Raw genomic sequence first — 21,077 nt, 5'->3', positions numbered from 1 at the left:
AAAAATAGAAAACTAGGCAGTCTACAAGGAGAGAAATACAAATCTAGTCATTATGGAAGATTTAACACACCTCGGTTAGTCATTGATAGAATAATCACACAAAACCAAAGAGGATGTAGATTTGAAAATATGCCTAAGGTGTATAAGCAATGTACATAGTAATTGCAAAACATTTTTCAACTATATGGAGTATTTATAGAAAGCAGTTTTTAGAGGGAAATTTTGAACCTTAAGTACGTATTTTAGTAAAGGTTCTGGCTAAAAGTTAGTGGGCTAACCATCTATTTTAAGAATTTAGAAAAAGCTTTTCGTTCCCAGTGCAGCCATGGCTCGTGGTCCCAAGAAGCATCTGAAGCATGTAGCAGCTCCAAAGCATTGGATGCTGGATAAACTGACTGGTGTGTTTGCTCCTCGCCCATTTACTGGTCCCCATAAGTTGAGAGAATGACTCCCTCTCATCATTTTCCTAAGGAACAGACTTAAGTATGCCCTAACAGGAGACGAAGTAAAGAAGATCTGTATGCAGCGTTTTATTAAGATTGATGGCAAGGTCCGAACTGATATAACCTACCCTGCTGGTTTTATGGATGTCATCAGCATTGACAAGACTGGGGAGAATTTCCGTCTGATCTATGACACCAAGGGTCGCTTTGCTGTTCATCGGATAACACCTGAGGAGGCCAAGTATAAGTTGTGCAAAGTGCGAAAGATCTTTGTGGGGACAAAAGGAATCCCTCATCTGGTGACTCATGATGCTCGCACCGTCCGCCATCCTCATCCCCTCATCAAGGTGAAGGACACCATTCAGATTGATTTGGAGACTGGAAAGATTACTGATTTCATCAAGTTTGATAATGGTAATCTGTGTATGGTGACTGGGGGTGCCAACCTGGGAAGAATTGGTGTGATCACCAACAGAGAGAAACATCCTGGTTCGTTTGATGTGGTTCACGTGAAAGATGCCAATGGCAACAGCTTTGCCACCCGACTCTCCAACATTTTTGTTATTGGCAAAGGCAATAAACCGTGGATTTCGCTTCCCTGTGGAAGGGGTATCCGCCTCACCATCACTGAAGAGAGAGACAAGAGACTGGCTGCCAAACAGAGCAGCAGGTAAAATGGTCCCTAGGTGACATGATTGGAAGACATTATATATACTTAATTAAAGGTCATACAGCACACACACAAAAAAAGAATTTAGAAAAAGAACAGCAAACTGAAAATTTTGAAAGTAAAAACAAAAAAAAATTGAAAATAAACCTACAATACAAAAGGTCAACATAGGCAAAACTCTGTTTTTTGAAAACTATTGACAAGGTTGACCAAGAAAAAAAGAGAGAGAGAATATGTAAATAGCCAAAAATCAAGAATGAAAGAGGATGGGATGCCTGGGTGGTTCAGTCAGTTAAGCGTCTGCCTTCGGCTCTGGTCGTGATCCTGGGATCCTGGGATCGAAGCCCCGCATCGGGCTCCCTGCTCAGACGGGAGTCTGCTTCTCCCTCTGCCACTCCCCCTGCCTGTGTTCCCTCTCTCGCTGCTGCTTCTCCCTCTGCCTGTGGCTCCCTCTGCTTGTGTGCTCTTTCTGTCTCTGACAAATAAGTAAATGAAATCTTTAAAAAAAAAAAAAAGATTGGGGTGCCTGGGTGGCTCAGATGGTTGGGCGTCTGCTTTCGGCTCAGGTCATGATCCCAGGGTCCTGAGATCGAGTCCCGCATCGGGCTCCCTGCTCCTTGGGAGCCTGCTTCTCCCTCTGCTTCTCTCTCTCTCTCTCTGTCTCTCATGAATAAATAAATAAAATCTTTAAAAAAAAAAAAAAGAATAAAAAAAAAAAAAAGAATACCCAAGATACCACAGACATTGACAAGGTAAAAGAAAGTATTGTGAACAACTGCATTCCCATAAATTTGAAAGTATGGACAAGATACTAGAAATTATTAACCAAAACTGGCTGGGGAATAATTGGAAAACATGAATGGTTCTAAAACCTCTAAAGAAATTGAGATGATGGTCAAAAATATTCCCATAAAGAAGTAGTGAAGATATGGAACAACTGAAACTCCTGTACATTGCTCATTTTAAGTGATATGTCACTCTGGAAAAGTTTGGCAGTTTATCATACAATTAGATATAAACTTAACTATATGACCCAATGGTCCCACTCCTGGGTATTTTTCCTAGGAAAATCAAAACTTAGGTTTACCCAAAAACTTGTACACTGACACTTAAAGAAACTCTGTTCATAATTGCCAAAAACTGGAAATAACCCATTGTCCTTCAACAGGTGAAAGGATAAGGAAACTGTAGTACGTCCATATAGTGGTCCACTACTTAGCAGTAAAAATGAACAAACTATTAATGTAAGCAACAAGTTGGATGGATCTCAGAGTCATTATGCTGAGTGAAAGAAGCCAGTCTCAAAAGGTTACTTATTTATGATTCCATATATATGACATTTTCAAAAAGACAAAGTATACATTAGGTGATAAATCAGTGGCTGCCAGGGGCTGGAGCTGGGGAGAGTGTGACTCTAAAGGGATAGCATTAGGGAGTTTTGGGGGGTGATGGAACTGCTCTGTGTCCTGATTTTGGTGGTGGTTACATGAATCTATACATGTGTTAAAATTCAAAGAACCAGGGGTGCTTGGGTGGCTCAGTCGTTTAAGCGTCTGCCTTCAGCTCAGGTCATGATCCCAGGGTCCTGGGATCAAGCCCCACATTGGGCTCCCTGCTCTGCAGGAAGCCTGCTTCTCCTTCTCCCACTCCCCCGCTTGTGTTCCCTCTCTCACTGTGTCTCTCTTTGTCAAATAAATAAAATCCTTAAAAAAATTTTCAACAAACCATACACCAAAAGAAAAAACAATAAAATTTTCTGTATGATAATTTATGTATCTGTATATGTGTGTGTTTGTGTATACATATATATATCATATATGTATATATTATAAAATTTATATGTTTTTTCCTCTCCTACATAGAAAACTCTAGCCCAGATGGCATCACTGGTAAGTTTTTCTAAGCACTCAAGGGACTAATAATTCCAATTTTAGACAACTCTTCCAAAGCCTAGTGTAAGAGGGGAGATTTCCCCAACTCTTTAAATGGGGCTACCATAACCTCGATACCAAAATGAAATAAGTATAAGAAAGGAAAATTACAGACTCACTCAGCTGTATACAGACAGTAATTCCAAGCAAAATATTGGTTACACAAAATATATGTATGTACATATGTGGGAAGCAAGGTCAGAACAACACTTAAACCAATTCAGAAATACCACTTTACTGGACTAAAATGAGAACAATCAAATACTTAACAGACAGAAAAACGTTAAGTAAAATTTAGTACATGTGAATAGTATCATAAAAGTGAGAAACATAGGAATAGAGGGTACTTCCTTGTTCTAATAAAGTATATTTCTTTAAAATCTATCACATTATACTTAATGACAAAATGTTGAAGACATTTTTTTACAATCAAGAACAAGGTAATGATTTCTGCTATCACCACTTTTTATCAGTCTTTTATTAGAATTACTACCCAGCACAATAAGACAAGAAAATAAATCAACAAATATAGGGATTAGAAAGGAAACAAAAAACAAAGCTCTCGTTATTAACAGATGATATAACTGTATATAAAAGGGAATCCAACTAAATTATTAGAACTAATAAGGGAATTTGGCAAGTTTTTGGATGCAAACTATACTGAATTCAAAGTCTTCTTTATACATCAGTAAGAGCTATAAAAGAGAATAGATGTGTAAAACCACATGAAAAAATTATAAACTCTTATTAGAGGTATTAGCAAATTTCTCAGTAAGTGGAGATATAAATTTTGTTCATGCGTTAGAAGACTCAATTTTTCTTAACCTAAACTCCAGACTTTATTTGGATTTCACTAGTTCGTCCATTAACATCCTCTTTTTTCAGGATCCACTCCAGCCTCTCCTGCATGGTATTTAGTTTATTCCTCAGTTTCAGGAGACCAGCCTTTTGCTGTTTCTCATGTCCTTGACAGTTTTAAGGAGTACTGGTGAGGTGTTTGTGGTTTAGGTTTGTCTGATATTTTTCTCGTGATTATATGAGAGTGTGGGATTTTGGAAAAAAATAACACAGTGGTAAAGTACCCTTCTCATCAACTTCATATCAGTGGGCCACATGCCATCAATTTTATTTTTTTTCCTACTAATTTCATGAACTTTATTTTTTTGTTTTTCTCTCTTTTTTTAATTCAAATGAAATTAACATACAGTGTTATATTACTTCCAGGTGTACAATATAATGATTCAACAATTCAATCTATTCTCAGGACATCACTGCAATATTTAATCTGGCATGTGAGGAACAGCCAGGAGGCCCATGAGCAAAGTGAAGGGGGGAGAGATTAGTAGAAATGAAGCCAGTGAATCAATGGAATATCAGAACATTAAAAGGTCTTAAAAGCTATTGGGAATATATATTTTTTAAGATTTATCTATTTATTTTTAGAGAGGGAGAAAGCATGAGCAGGGAGAGGAGCAGAGGGAGAGGGAGAGAGAGAATCCCAAGTAGACTCCCCACCAAGCAGGGAGCCCGACGTGGGGCTCAATCCCATGACCCTGAGATCATGACCCGAGCCAAAATCAAGAGTTGGACACTTAACCACTGAGCCACCCAGGCATCCTGGGAATACTTTTATTGAAAGTGGAGACATTAGAAGAATTTGAATAGAGTAATAGTATAATTTGATTTTTATTTTGGAAGTATGACTCTGGCTGCTCTTTTGAGAATAAACTATAGAAGGCAAGGGAAGGGTGAGGGCAGGAAGACCAATAAGGAGGTTATTACCATAATCTAAGGTGGCAGTTTGAATTAGGAAGGTAGCAATAAAGATAGTGAGAAGGCATCAAATTCCGGTTATATTTTGAAAGCAGGAGTCAATAGGACTTATTGATGGACTTGGTCAGGATTGCAGAAGAAAGAGGAGCTTAAGATGATTCCACGGTTTCCTCCATTTGATGGTTATGTTTGGAGGGGATCTAATTACGAGACATTTATTACTCTTAATCTTGTTGGAACCAGTCCCTGTATCTGTTTTTTACTCTGATTCTGTCATTTGTCTTGTCCATGTCCTTCTTGTCATCCAGAAACGTGGTGAGTCAGGCCAAGAACAGACCTAGTGGCATGGCACTAGCTTTCTTCTGTTGTCATCATTCTATAAATCACCACTTGTTGAATACATTTATTCAGTTATTTTTAATGCATCCATATTTTCAAAAATAAATATCATATGAGATCATGTCTCCTAGTAATACTGTCAAAAATGGATATGATAACAATTTATATGACTTTTTGCAGTGAACTCATCCTGGACGCTCATGATCAATGTGGTTTTTTTTTTTTTAAACACACACAGACAGACAACCTTTATAATCTATTCTAGAAAACGTTTGTAGGATATAAATCAAATATCTCTGACCTGTAGTTTACAAAAGGAAATCAGAGATAGAAGGACAAATTGAATGACATATATTCATCTCTCCTAATCTTCACTGTTCTTCAAAGATCATAACCAGGTCAGTGGTTTATTTTCAAGTGCTTTCATATTTTCTGAAGATACTTTATATGAGCCAGGAGACCCAAGTGCTTCTGTATAATGACCTATCTCTCCTGAGTTTTGATTCTCTTTTGGTTCCTGAACTTACACTTTCTGGAAGAGAAAATCAAAATTAATTCTTGTAGTTCCTGGTTGTCCATAGGATTTGAGTTTAATTCTTTAGCATGACAGCTATGCACTGTCTTTCCAAACTTGATTTTGCACCACTCCCTTTGTACATACTCATTCATTTCTTTAAACCTTTGTATATCCTATTCCGTCTTCCTAGCATTTCCTTCTCTTCCTTTTCTATCACCTCCTTTGTAAACCATTGCCTAACCTCCATAGACATAGTAAATTAACTTTCCACAATTGTTCATAGCTTTTACACATTGTGTTGTGATTGACAGTGTGATGGACTGATCCATCCATTTAGTGATCACTCTGTGTCACTAAAAAATTATTGAGGGCAAGGACTGTATCTTATTGATCTCTGTCTTTTACCACTAATCCTTAATCCCTATTATATGCCTAAAAATACTCTTACAAATGAGTGAATGAATTAAGATGCTTTCCTTTTTTTATTTTAATCTTCATTAATTATACCATCAATTTCAAGAAAATGGCTTTCCCCTCCTTGCCTTCCCTAGCATTTTGAAAGCTTCATGTTTTTTACATTTTTTATCTTCCAGGCACTATTTAGGCCTTACATTGTCTTAACTCATATATTTATTCTTGGCTATATGACATTCTTTCTGTTCTTTATAAATACACTTTTAAAATCTGAGCTACCTGGAAATTCCATCTGTGTGTCACTTTTCTTTCTTTAGAAACATTTTTATATAAATTATGAATAGAGATTAAGGAGTTTTTGTGGCCCTACAAAAGGCATCCAGGAAGAAGTAAAATAAGATAATCACATAATTCTTTATCAGTTGTTTTTTAAAAAAAACTATAGAGACTTCCTCTTCTAGAAAGATGGAGTAGATACACTTTTCTCTATTCCTCCTATTAAGTACAGCCAAAAATCTCAACATTATATGTAAAACAAACAGAAGAGTCTAAAAGGTAGATAGAAGGAGACAGACAGATTTAGGGACCTGAGGAACCAAGGAACAGTACTGCAGTGAGTTCCCTGGGTTTTCTTTTAGCTTATGTACCCTCTTATACATTTCTCATAGATCAGACTGGGTGCTAGAGAAGCCAACCCACAAAAACCTTAACACTTGCCAGTAATGGGACAATGCCTTCTTTCGCACAGGAGTCCTGCTAAAATAGAAGATTTAAATAAGATTTAGTGTCTCTATGTAATAACTTAAATGTCCAAGTTTCATTCAAAAATCACTTGTCATACCCAGAACCAGAAAAACTTCCACTAATTAGAAAAGACAGTCAACAAACACCAACAGTGAGGTGATAAAGATGTTAGAATTACCTCACATGGATCCTCATGGATTGCAGCCATAATAATCTTTCAACAAGCAATTATGAACAAGCTTCAGCTAAAACAATACAGTCTCAGAAAGAAGAAAAGAATGAAAATGAGAGCAGAAATAAATGAAATAGACACTGAAAAGACAGTAGAAAAGATCAATGAAACTAAGAGCTGGCTCCTTAAAAAGATTACTAAAATCAACAAGCCATTAGCTAGACTCACCAAGAAGAAAAGAGAGAGGGCTCAAATAAAATCAGAAAGGAAAGAGAAGTTACAACTAAGACCAAACAAAACAAAGGATCATAAGAGAATACCATGAACAATTAAATACAACAAAGTGGACAACCTAGAAGAAATGAATAGCATACAGTCTTCCAAGACTGAATCATAAAGAAATAGAAAAATATAAATAGATTAATTACTAGCAAGAAGATTGAATTAATCAAAAAACCCCAACAAACAGAAGTTCAGGACCAGATGGCTTCACTGGTGAATTCTACCAAACATTCAAAAAAAAGTTAATATCTGTCTTTCTCAAACTCTTCCAAAAAACTGAAGAAAAGGGAATGCTTCCAAACTTATTTTACGAAGCCAGCGTTACCCTTAAACCAAAACCAGCACAAGCATGCAACAAAAAAAGGAAAATTACAGGCCAGTATCCCTGATAAACATAGGTACAGAAATCCTCAACAAAATATCAGCAGACCAAATTCAACAATACATTAGAATTACATACCATGATCAACTGGAATTTATTTAAGGAGAACAAGGATGATTCAACATCTACAAATCAATGTGATACACCACATCAACAAAATGAAGAATAAAAATTAAATGATCATCACAGTAATGTAGAAAAAGAATTGAAAAAAATTCAACATCCATTTATAATAAAAACTCTCAACAAAGTGGATATAGACAGAGCATACTTCAACATGATCAAGACCATATATAATGAGCCCACAGTTAACATCATACTCAATGGCGAAGAGCTTTTCCCTTAAGATCAGGAATAAGACAAGGATGCCCATTTTCACCACTTATATTCAAGATAGTATTGAAGTCCTAGCCAGAGCATTAGGCAGGAAAAAGAAATAAAAGGCATCCAAATTGGAAAGGAAGAAGTAAAACTGTCACTATTTGCAAATTACATGATTTGTTATATAGAAAACCCTAAAGACTCCACCAAAAAAAACAAACAAACAAAAAACCTTTTAGAACTAATAAACAAATTCAGTAAAGTTTCAGGGTACAAAATAAATATACAAAAATATGTTGCCTTTTTATACACTAACAATGAACTTTTAGAGAAATTAAAGTAGTCCCCTTACAACTGCATCAAAAGAATAAAATACCTAGGAATAAATTTAAGGAGGTGAAAGACTTGTACACTGAAAGCTATAAGACATTAATGAAAAATATTGAAGAAGGCACTAATAAGTTGGAAGCTATCTTGTGCTCATGAATTGGAAGAATGAATATTGTTAAAATGTCCGTATTACCTAAAGCAATGTACACATTCAGTGCAATCCCTATCAAAATTCCAATGGCACTTTTCACAGAAACAGAACAAACAATCCCTAAAGGTTTATGAAACCACAAAAAATCCCAGATAGTCAAAGGAATCCTGAAAAAGAACAAATATAGAGGCACCATGCTCCCTGATTTGAAATTATACTACAAAGCTATAGGAATCAAAACGATATGATGTTGGTATGAAAAACAGACATGTAGATCCGTGGAACAGAAGAGAGAGCCCAGAAATAAACTCACAGATATATGCTCAATTAATTTACAAGAAAGGGGGCAAGATTATACAGTGAGGAAAGGGCAGTCTCTTCAATAAAGTATGTGGGGAAAACTTGACAGCCACATGCAAAATAATGAAACTGGACCACTATCTTACATCACACACAAAAATTAACTCAAAATGGATTGAAGACTTGATCTAAGACCAGAAACCATAAAACTACTAGAAGAAAACATAGGTGGTAAGCTCCTTGATGTTAGTTTCATTGATATGTATTTGGATCTGATTCTAGAAACAATGACAACAAAAGCAAAAAATTAAAATGGGATTATATCAAACTAAAAAGTTTCTGCACAGTGAAGGAAACCATTGACAAAATAAAAAGGCAACCCGCAGAATGGGAGAAGATATTTGCAAATCATATATTCAATAAAGGTTTAATATCCAAAGTATATAAAGAACTCAAGCAACTCAAGAGCAAGAACAACAAAAAAGCAGTCCAATTAAAAATGCACAGAGGAAGAGTCATTTTTCCAAAGATGGGCCAACAGGCACATGAAAAGATGCTCAGCAGTACTAATCATCATGGAAATACAAACCAAAACCACAATAAGATATCACTTTATACATCTGTCAAAATGGCTGTTATTAAAAAGATAAAAATAAATAACAAGTGTTGGTGGGGATGTGAAGAAAAGGGAGCCCTCATGCATTGTTGGTGAGAATGTAAGTTGGTACAGCCACTATGGAAAACAGCATGGAGGTTCCTCAGAAACTTAAAAATAGAACTGCCATACAATCCAGCAATTCAATTTCTGGATATTTATCTGAAAAAAGGGAAAACACTAACTTGAAAAGATATATGCACCCACATGCTCACTGCAGCATTATTTATAATAGCAAAGAAACAACCTAAATGTCCATTGATGGATAAATGGATAAGGAGATGTGTGTGGCATATCTACATACAATAGAATATTACTCAGCTATAAAAAAGGATGAAATCTTGCCATTTGTGACAACATAGATGGACCTCCAGAGTATTACGTTAAGTGAAATAAGACCAAGAAAGACAAACACCATATGATTTCACTTATATCTGGAATCTAAAAAAAAAACAAATGAAAAAAGAAAACTCCAGATATAAGAAAAGTTTGGTGGTTGCCAGAGGGGAGTGTGATGGGGGGTCAAAATTGGTGAAAGAGATGAAGAGGTATAGACTTCCAGTTATAAGGTAAATAAGTCATAGGGATGTAATGTACAACATGGGGACTTTGTTAATAATGTATTGCAATTTTGAAAGTTCCTAAGAAAGTAAATCTAAAAAGTTCTTACCAAAAGAAGAAAGTTGTAAATTTGTATGATGACACATGGTAGACTTAATGTGGTGATCATTTCTGAATGTATACAAATGCCAAATCATGTTGTGCACCTAAACTTAATACAATGTTTCACTATACCTCAAAAAAAAAAAAAAAAAAAGCATGGAGAGAAAGATACAGTCTCTTTGTTGAAACAGAAAATATAAAGAAGCACCAAATAGATAATTTAGAACTGAAAAATACAGTAAATAAAATTTTAGCACTCAGTATACAGACTCAGTAGCAGCATGGAAGGACAGTTGAAACAATCAATGAAGATGGAGATAGAACAATAGAATTTAATTTACCCAATTTGAACAAAAGAAAGAAAATAGACTGGAAAAACAGAGCAGAGTCTGAGCAGCCTGTTTAGATCTAATGTTTATGTCCTCAGAATTCCAGGAGAAAAGAATGAGGATGGGCTGAAAAAGTATTCAAAGAATTAATAGCTGAAATTTTCCAAAATTAGGCAAATGACATAAACCTGTATCCCAAACAGGATAACCAAAGAAATCCATGCCAAGACACATCATAATCAAATTCCTAAAAACTAAAGACAAAGAAAAAAATCTTGAAAGCAAAGAGAGAAAAGGGATATCTTTGTATGGGAAAAATGATTTGAACGAAAGTAATTTCTCATAAGAAACTGTGGAGGACAGCAGAAATGGGACACTTCAAACGCTGAAAGAAAAGAATTGTCAACCCCGGTTTCTGTATCCAGAGAAAATATCCTTTAAGACTGGAGAAGAGATCAGGACAATTTCAAATGAAGGAACACTAAAAGTTTGTCCCCAGCAAATCTACCCTAGATGAATGGTTAAGAGAAACTGTCTAAATAAAAAGGAAATGGTAAAAGAAGGAATCTTGGAATATCAGGAAGGAAGAAAGAACACAGGAAAGAATAAAAATGTGGGTATATACAATAATTTCCTTCTAGAGTTTTCTTAATTATGTATGATGATGAAGCAAAAAATATAAGTATGGGTAAATAAAATTAATGAAACATCAAGTGAACATTAATACTTATGATTTGTATAATATTTACAATTTGTTTTGTATACAACCTACCTAAAGAGTTATATATAACCAACTTTTATGGTAAAGTTGTTACCCAAGTCATAGGATATTTAGAATTACACATTAATTCCCACCTTAACATAACTATTTTCATTTGAGTCATTATTATTCAACATGCATTATTTTAAAGAGAATATTCTCAGACACTAAAAACTACTTAAAATTCCTATGAAGAAAAGAAATCCTCCAGTTGAAGATACAATTCTTTTGTAAATAAACTACACTTCTAAATCTGTCAAAGCACTACTTTAGGTTTTACCTCACCTAATTTAAAAAAAATGAAAGGTTTATGTGTGTCATACCATGTTCAAAACAGTCTTGCCTGACCAACTACAACAAATCAGTAAACACAAAACTGTGTTCCTTTCATAAACTATTTTGACCAAAGTAAGAAATAATTATCAGCCACCAAAAATCACAAATCAAGATAATTCTGTCATTCTATCAGTTAAAAAGTATCCTTTCCCATTGTGAGAGTTTAAAATGTCTTTGTGAAAATGTGCACGACAGATTTGCAACACTGCCCAGTGATGCAAGGCAACAAAGATTTCTTGCTAGAATACTGATTCAAAATCCCTCAGTAAATTAATTTAAATGCACAAATATCGAGGTTAGTAACTCTTAATAGTTCATTTAGTTGGTTACCATTAAGTCATTCATTTAAATGAAAGTTTCTGTAGTGGGGCTCCAGATCGGAACAGAGTACTTCTACATTTAACTTGTTTTATGGCTCCTCAAGATCATCCCTGTGGCTGAATTTGAAAAGTTAGTCTATCAGATTCTATGTTGTTAACCAAACCAACCTGCTCCTGAGGCAGAAAAAGAAAACTTGAGTTACCGAGAAAGGAGCTTGCTCGAAAGGGCAGTCAGCCTGCTTGATAGAGCTCCACTGTTATCACCGTTACTTTCAGGTTCTTTTCTTTCATGAGCCCTGTCTGCACTGCTCTTCTTGTGTTCTTTCTTGAGGATCCCATTTATAAACTACTACCCAGTGTGCAAAGCAAACAAAAACAAGGGGGAAAGTGTAGGGTGATCATATCACCTCTAAAACTTCAAGAAGACAGCAATATGTAAAATTTCCTGCTATTGAAAAAAGAGATTAGCAGTGTTCCAAAATAGAGTAGCTGCAACTTAGGTTTTTAGAAGATAAATTGCTGAGTGAAGTGTTTCCTTTCTAGTTCCTTGAGGGTGACCAAGAAATAGTGAAGTAAAGCCCCTTTACTGACAGTTAATGGAAGCCACACCATTTATGCCAGTGAGTTACTTTAAAACTTTTAAGAAAAGGGAGAAACAATAGAGAAGAAAGTGGTCCATGCTAGAGACCAGCACATGGAACTGATAGTAACAGATCTGTAGCATAGTGTAAATCAACAATCCAAAGTATATTTGAAAATATAATGTGCCATTGAACTGTTAATTATGTAATAAGTACCTTTAAAAAGCTATTCTTAGCTGTGAATAAAATCTCAAGTTAGATCAAGTTCTTAGAAGGAATATAGAGAAGAAGCAATATTTTTATTGTAGATATTAAGTAAACTAGGACATGTTCACTTTCAAAAATAAATAAAAGTAGGTTAATTAAGTCCTGTTGTGTGTAAGGAAGATAGTATAACTTGGCAGTTCTCCAACATATCTATACTCATAAGAGCTTCTTGTGGTTCAACCCAAAACTCTTATGCTTCTGTCAGTTAAACGTTTTTAAATACATGCTCTTACTTTTGAGACACCTGTTTTTATAGGCCTCTCATAATTTTAGTTTTAGAAAAGTAATCTAATAACTAACTAGTAACTAATCTGATAATATAAAATATTGTTTAATATGTTTGTGATTCCTTATTTTTTTAATTGATGAGCTGAAAAAATGATCCCATTAGTGACTTAAACATTTTTCTGACTTGGAAATTTTTAAAACTCTATAAATTTGCATGTTTACAAAAATGCCAAGGAAATGAAAACTTCTTTACAATAAAAATATTTAATATTAATATTCTGATGTTACCCATAGCAAAAAGGCTTTCTTAGGCAAACAGGTTATAACAAAATACTATAGTAATCTTATGCAAAGAATGCATCAATCACTATATAACTCAGCATTGAATCATATTATACTTCTCTCTCAAGGGTCAGTTTAACCTACTCTTTGGAACCTTTTTCAACCAAAGTAGTGTGTGATGTAGAAAAAGCTCAGCACATGGTTTCTAGTCTTCATTATACCACTATGTCTCTTGAGTTCCACTTCTGCATCTATAAAATGAAAAGACTGGCCCACATGACTACAGAGGGATGTTCTAGCTGTACTTATAAGAGAATCCAATTTCATTTGTACTAAATGTACACCTCTAATACTTATTTACCTCTAAATATCTAAGTATTAAGAAATGATACTAATAAGGAATTTGGGCTTTTCCCATAATCCTGAAGCTCAGTTGTACACTTTCTTCTCTTTAAAATCCTGGTCAAACAAATTTGCTACCTAGATCACAATATGTACAGTTCTTTTTGTCATTAGCCCTACAGTATACATTCAAACTGTTGTTTTCCAAAGTTACTTAGGTTATTTCTTCTCTTTCCCACCCCCTTCAATGTGTTATACACCTCATTTATAATATAGTTAGGTTCATTTGTCATTGCTTGTATTTCATTGTCCATTCTCCCTGTCTGCTGAGTGACTTAAATTACTTTTGTGTGAATGGGAAACATTTTCATGGTTATATATGTAAGCTATACAAAAAGGTATGCTCAGAGATGTGTCATCCCCCCATGCCTACTACCCCATCCCCATTTTCCCTCTCGTAAACAAATTTGTTTCTTAAAAGCTATGGTTTATTCTGAAACTACTATATGTATATACTGGAATTGAACAAATAAGTAGATGTATTGAGAATAATGAGACCAAAATTTCTCACCATCAGAGAAAGAAGTTACAAACAAGGAAAAGTGAGAAGTCTAGAATAAATCCTATGGCTTTCTATTGGAATCAGAGGTATCAGTATGAACTCATGGTTCTTAATATATATATAAAGATACATAGATACAAAAATATAGATGGGCTTTATGCAGGTATTAGTATACATACATATATTTCCTAGCTCTGTTTGCTGAGAATGCATGGAAACAATGATACCCAGTAGCAGTGAGCATACCTAGTGCCCAGATCTGGGACTCAAGTACCATTCTCCAATAAATGGTACCAACTCTCTTTGCATAAATGGCTGATTCTAGAACTGAGGTAAGGAAAATATAAGCTAAACCCAGAACAACAAGAAAGTGTTTTTAAAAAAGTCATCCTGTGAAAAGGGGCCAAGAGCCAACCTGAGGGAGCTCCCATTGGCCGAATCTGGAATAATTTTAGCATCAAAATAAATAATGATAGTACTGGATTATAAGCAGTAGAATAAAGTAAATATCCATACATCCATACTGATATAAATACTTTAATAAATGGGAGAGAAGGAAAAGTTATTTCTTATAGTAGAATTTCAGTTATAAATTAAGAACTAATTAGGGAAGTAGAATACCGCTGTTAGGCAAACACCATGGTAATAATTGATGCAGGCGCCTGGGTGGCTCAGTTGGTTAAGTATCTGACTCTTGGTTTTGGCTCCAGTCATGATCTCATGGGTCGTGAAATCAAGTTCAGCAGGGACTCTGCTTGAATATTCTATCCCTCTGCCCTTCCCCCCCCGCTCAGGTGTACTCACTCTCTCTCTTTCTCCCTCCAATGAATAAATAAATTGTTAAAAAAAAAAAAAGAGGACCATCAATGAATGCTAAAACTAGTGGGTGAAAGTTTATGAAGAAAAAGGATATTTGCATAATATCAAAGTATTTCCTCACCAGAGAGTTATTAATATTAAAGACATAGTAATTAGTATAAAGAAACCTGACAGACACCTTCTTAACCAGGTGATCAAGGTTAATGTCCCAGTAATAAAATATAGTGACATTATATGCCACTGGTGAGATATATTAACAAAGGCATAGCACTTCAGTGGTATTCTTGCTGACAACATACTTCCTCATCCAATCATTAGAAAGCATCAGGGAAATCAAATTGAGGGGTACCCTACAAAACCAGTGATCAGTCTTCAATAGTATTAAAGTCATAAGGAAAAGCAAAGACTAAAGCAACTTCTCAGAGACATGATTGGATTGTGAAATTTTGGAGGAGGCTATGGAGACTTGACAACCAAAGGCACTGTGGGTCGAGAATTGGTTTCTGAACCAGAAAAGGAAAAGACCTTAGTGGGAAAACTTGCATAAGTCAAATAAGGTCTGTATGTTAGTTAATATAATATATTAACATTAATATAATGGTTTCCATAATAATAGTACTGTGATTATGTAAGATGTTCTCATTAAGGGAAGCTGGTTGAAGGGTATACTGGAAGTCTGTGCTAGTTTTACAACTTTTCTAAGTCTAAAACTATTTCAAATTAAAAAGTTTTAAAAATCCTAATCAGAAAGAAGCAAAACCCCTTTCCTTCATTCTTTTTTTCAAGATTGCTTTGGCTAAATGGTCTTTTAAGATTGTTTTTTCCTGGGCACCTGGGTGGCTCAGTTGGTTAAGCAACTGCCTTCAGCTCAGGTCATGATCCTGGAGTCCCGGGATCGAGTCCCGCATCAGGTTCCCTGCTTGGCAGGGAGTCTGCTTCTCCCTCTGACCCTCCCCTCTCTCATGTGCTCTCTCTCTCAAATAAATAAATAAAATCTTTAAAAAAAAAAAGATTGTTTTTTCCTGTTTCTGTAAAAAAAAAAAAAAAAGGCCATTGCAATGTTGGTAGGGAATGCATTGAATCTAGAGATGGCTCTGGGTAGTATGGACATTTTAACAATATTAATTCTTCCAATTCATGAACACAGAATAGTTTTCCATTTATTTGTATCATACTCAGTTTCTTTTATCAATGTCTTACAGTTTTCAGTGTATAGATCTTTCACCTCTTTGGTTAAATTTACTCCTAAGCATTTTAATTTTTTTTTTTTGATGCTCATATATGTGAGATTGTTTTATTTCTCTTTCAGATAGTTCATTGCTGGTATATAGAATTGAAGCTGATTTTTGTATGTTGATTTTTTATGCAGCATAAGTGTTTGATTTCTCACATTAGTGTTTTGTAGTTTCAAAATCAGATTATATGCATGTTTTGTTAGATTTATACCTATGTATTTCTTTTTTAAAGGGAGAAACTATTGTGAATGTTTTGTTTTTAATTTAGTTTCCATTTGTTCATTTCTATTAATATAGCAAGCAATGTGATTGATTTTCGTGTGTCGACCTTGTATCCTGTGGACTTGCTAATTCCAGGAATTTTTTGTAGATTCTTTGGGATTTCTATGTAGACAATCTTCTCAAATAGGGACAGTTTTATTTCTTCCTTTCTAATCTGTATACTTTTTATTCCTGTTTATTGACAGAAAATATCAGGAGTGGTAAGAGTAGACATTTTCCTTTTTTCCAGTCTTAAAGGGAAAGTATTCAGTCTTTTATAAGTGTAATGTTAACATAAGGTTTGTTGTAGATGCCTTTTACCAAATTGAGTAAGTTTCTGTTCCTGGTTTGCTGACAGTTTTCATCATGAATAGATGTTGAGTTTTTTCAAATGGTTTTTCTGTGTCAGTTGACAGGATCATGTGGTTTTGCTTCTTTAGTCTGTTAATACAATAAATGTAGTAATGGATTTTCAAATATTGGACCAGCATTGGATTCCCTGGAAAGCCCCACTCAGTCATTTTTCTTTTACATATTGCTCACTTAGATGTGGTAATATTTTGTTGAAAATTTTTAAGTCCATTTTCATTAAGGATATTGGTCTATAATTTCCTTTCTTTTTTATACCATTTTTATATGGTTTTGGTATCAGGAAAATTTTATCCTCATAAAATGAATTAGAAAGTGTTCCTTTTTTATTTTCTTGAAAAGATTATTTAAAATTAGTGCTCTTCTTTAAATGTCTGATAAAATTTGCAAGGGAAACCATCTGGGTCTGGAGTTTTGTTTTGGGGGAAGATCTAAACTACAAATTAAATTTTTAAAACAGTTATAGGAATATTCAAGTTAGCTTGTTTATCTTGGATGAGTGTTAATAATTTCTAATTTTTGAGGAATTGCTCCATTTCAGTTTTCAAATTTATGTGTGTAGAGATGTTCATCTTACAGGACTGTATTAAGGAAAATAGCTAACCATTACATAGCACTTACTATGTGCCAGGTATAGTACTAAGCACATACTATATTTAATTTAATCCTCACAGCTTCCCTAAGAGGTACTATTATTATCCTCCAAATTTATATTATATAAAATATTTATAAACTGCCTCCTAAATTTCTTAATGAGCATACAAAATTTTTCATTTTAAGTGTAAGTTGAAAACAATCTAATTTCTAGCATATTAAATATACTTACATTTTTAACATTCTTATATATGAGCTCCATAGCAATTTAACACCTATCATTCAATTTTTAAAAAAAAGAATAAGCTCTTCAAGAGTCAAAAATGTTATATCATAATGTTTACTCCTTGAACTCAGAGTATTCCCTTATTACCCTTTTACTATCTCCTAGCTCTGTAGTGATATTCCCTTTTCATTCCTGACCGTTGGTAGTTTGTGACTTCCCTCTTACTTGTTTGTCAGTCTTACTAACGGTTTGTTAATTTTATTGATCTTTTCAAAGAACTAGTTTTCTTTTTCATTGTTTTTCTTTCCTTTTTTTGTCTTTAATTTTATTGATTTCTACTCTTTATTCCTTCCCTCTGCTTGCTCTGGACTTACTTTGTTCCTTTTTTTTTTTTTAACACAAGTTTAGAATTTTAATTTGAGAACTTTTGTGTAACATAAGCATTTAATACTATAAATTTCCCTTTAAATGCTGCTTTATGTACATCCCACAAATATTGATGTGTGTTTTTTCATTTTTCTCTTTGACCCATGGATTCTTTAGAAATATGTTAATTGATTCCCAGAGTGTTTGGAGATTTTCTTATCTTTCTGCTATTGATATCTAGTTTAAATTTATTATGATCAGAGAACAAACTTTGTATGATTTCATTTCTTTTAAGTTTTATTATATGATTTGGATATAGTGTGTCTTCATTAGTGCTCTATGTGTATTTGAAAAGAACGTGTAGTCTGCTGTTGTTGGGTGTTCTACAAATGTTAATTGGATGGAGTAGTTGTTAGTGTTGCTTAGTTCATTTATATCCTTGCTGATTTTCTATTTGTTCTGCTTGTTCTTTCAATTAATGTGAGAAGAGTATTGAAGTCTCCAGTTATACACATGGATTTTTCTTTACTTTCTGTTCTGTTTGTCAGATATTTTGAAGCTGTGTTGTTAGGTGCATACTCTTTTAGATTGTTAGGTCCTCTTGGTAAAGTGGCTCTCTTATTATATAATGTTTCTCTAGATTTCTGGTAATAGTCTACTTTGTCTGATGTAAAATAGTCACTCTAGATTTCTTTTGCAAATTTTTACTTTTAACCTATCTATATTATGCTTGAAATAATTTTTTTGTAGAGTGCTAAAAATGGGGCTTGGCTTTTTGTTGTTGTTTTTTTTTTTAATCTGTTCTAACAATCTCTATCCCTTACATTGGCTCATTTAGATCATTTACACATAATCTAAGTTTTAATGTTGGATTTAGGTCTACCATAGTATTATTTGCTTTCTGTTTGTTCCCTCTGTTTTTTTTTTAATTTCTTGTTTCTCCTTTCTTGCCTTCTTTTGAACCATTTGAATATTTTTTTAATATTCAATTTTCATTTGTTTATTTCATTTTTTACTATATCTTCTTGTATTGATTTTTTGGTAGTTAGTCTGTAGATGAGAATGTACATACTTCTCATAGTCTACTTAGAATAAGTATTTCACCACTCAAAGTAAAATATGGAAACTTTACCCCCATTTGGTCCCATTACCCTCCCTCCTTTATGTTATAGTTGTCATGTAGACTACATCATTTCTTGTGTCCTCTTTCAGTCCTCACATCTCAGATTTTCCTCTAATATCATTTCCCTTTCTCTCTGAAGACCTTCCTTTAGCAGTCTGTCAGGTTTGCTCGTGGTGTACTCTGTTCACTTTCCTCCATCTGAGCGTATCTTTATTTTACCTTTGTTTCCAGAGTATAGTTTCACTGGATATAGAATTGGGCCTGACAGGTTTTTTTCTTTTAGCACTTTAAAAATGTTCCATTTCCTTATGAAATCCCTCACTTCTAATGACAAATCTGCCTTCTTTTAAGTCATTGTTCCCTTATAGTTGTGCATCATTTTCTCTCTTTTCAGAATTTTTTTAACTTTAGTTATCAGGATTTGATTGATGGTCTAAGCCCAGATTTGGGGGGCTTTGTCCTGTTTGAGATTCAGTTAACTTCTTTAATCTCTTGGTTTGTGTTTTTTATTAAATCTGGAGAGGTTTAGATACTATTTTTTCAACTATTTTTTCTGTACTGTTTTTTCTCCTTCTAACTGAATGTTAGATATTTTATTAATGTCCCACACATCTCTGAGACTCTGCTTATTTTTTTAAATGTTTTCACTTTATTGTCCAAATTGGGTAATTTCCATTTACCTACCATCAAATTCACTGATCTTTCTTCTTTCATCTCCATTTTGCTATTGCATCCGTCCAGTGATTTTTTCCCAAAAAAATTGTTACAGTAGTTTTAATGCTAAATTTCCTTTGGTTTCCTATCTATATCCTCTTTTTGCTGATAAGAATTAGCCTAGACTTTTTATCTTTCCATTCTTTTCAAGTATTCATCCTTAGCTCTTAGCTGCTTAAAGCCTTTGTCTGATAGTTTCAACATCTGTGTGTTCTCAGTGTTGCCATCTTTTGATTATCTTTTCCTATATAGAAATTGAAATTTTCCTGGTTCTTCATATGGTAAGTAATTTTGGATTGTATCCTGGACATTTTGAATATTATCTTATTTGGTCTTATTTAAATCCTGTGGAGCATTTTGATATTTTTGGTTTAGCAGGCGACTTACCCAGTTGTATCAGGCTGTACATTCTAAATAACTTACTGTGGATTATGGTTCCAATATCAGTTCCGTTTTCAAAGCCTTTACAATGCTTTTTGGATTTGTGCCCTATAGTGGCCATTCTGGGACATGATTAATGATCTTATCCTTACTTCAGTTCTCAAAGCCTGTAGTCAGATCCATACATGGGAAGTTTGGATGTGAACCCAGGAGTTCACAAGCAGCTTTATAATGTTGCTTTCCTGCACTCTCCCTTTCCATGATCTCCCTAGTACTTTCAGTTCCCTGGGACTTCCCTTGTCCATTCTCTGTCCAAAAATCCAGGACTTCCTTTGTCATACTTTGCCAGATACTTACCACAACTATGCCTGCAGGAAGAAGAGCTACAAGAAGATGGAGAGGAAGAGCTTGATGAAAGTTTGTACCATCTTCTTGGGGCCACTGCTCCTCTCTGAGTAGATAAGAAGGCTCCCCTTTCTTGGCATTTTAGGTACCTTTTTGTTCTTGCTGTCACCATGATCTCAGCCACTACCTTGGGATGATCTAGGGACTGGGACACAAGAGAATTGGGGGGAAAAAATGATTTCTCCCTTCTTTGAGCCCTTTCCTATTCTGTGAGCCCAAACTAGAGGGCCTTCCTAGCATTTTTCTGTGCCGTGCCCCAGTGCCCACTTCCAAATCTAGGCTGCCTTGAATCCAGGCCAGGGGGTAAGAGAAATTACTTCCTCATTGATTCAGTGGTACTTTGAATTCTTGTCTTGTCTTCTTCCCCAGTCTTCCTGCTATGATTTATCTTGTAGAGTCTTTAACTCCTTCATGAATTCTCCCCAGGTTTTTTTAGCTGCATTCAGTAGAACACACACGGTAGTTTGTGTTCACTTCATCTTAACCAAAT

General features: G+C 34.5%; 1 protein-coding gene and 1 pseudogene across 10 annotated transcripts in view; both read left to right on the top strand.

Moving 5' to 3' along the window:
- Positions 1-21,077, top strand: part of ZEB1 (zinc finger E-box binding homeobox 1) — a 188,827-nt gene that overhangs the window by 129,882 nt on the left and 37,868 nt on the right. The gene's annotated exons all lie outside the window — the stretch shown is intronic.
- LOC113921582 lies at positions 326-1,132 on the top strand (annotated as a pseudogene).

This window comes from Zalophus californianus, chromosome 9 (assembly GCF_009762305.2).
Source record: "Zalophus californianus isolate mZalCal1 chromosome 9, mZalCal1.pri.v2, whole genome shotgun sequence".
In the NCBI taxonomy this organism is placed as follows: domain Eukaryota; kingdom Metazoa; phylum Chordata; class Mammalia; order Carnivora; family Otariidae; genus Zalophus; species Zalophus californianus.
Note: the sequence above shows the minus strand (reverse complement) of the source record. Positions and strands in the feature narration are given on the sequence as shown.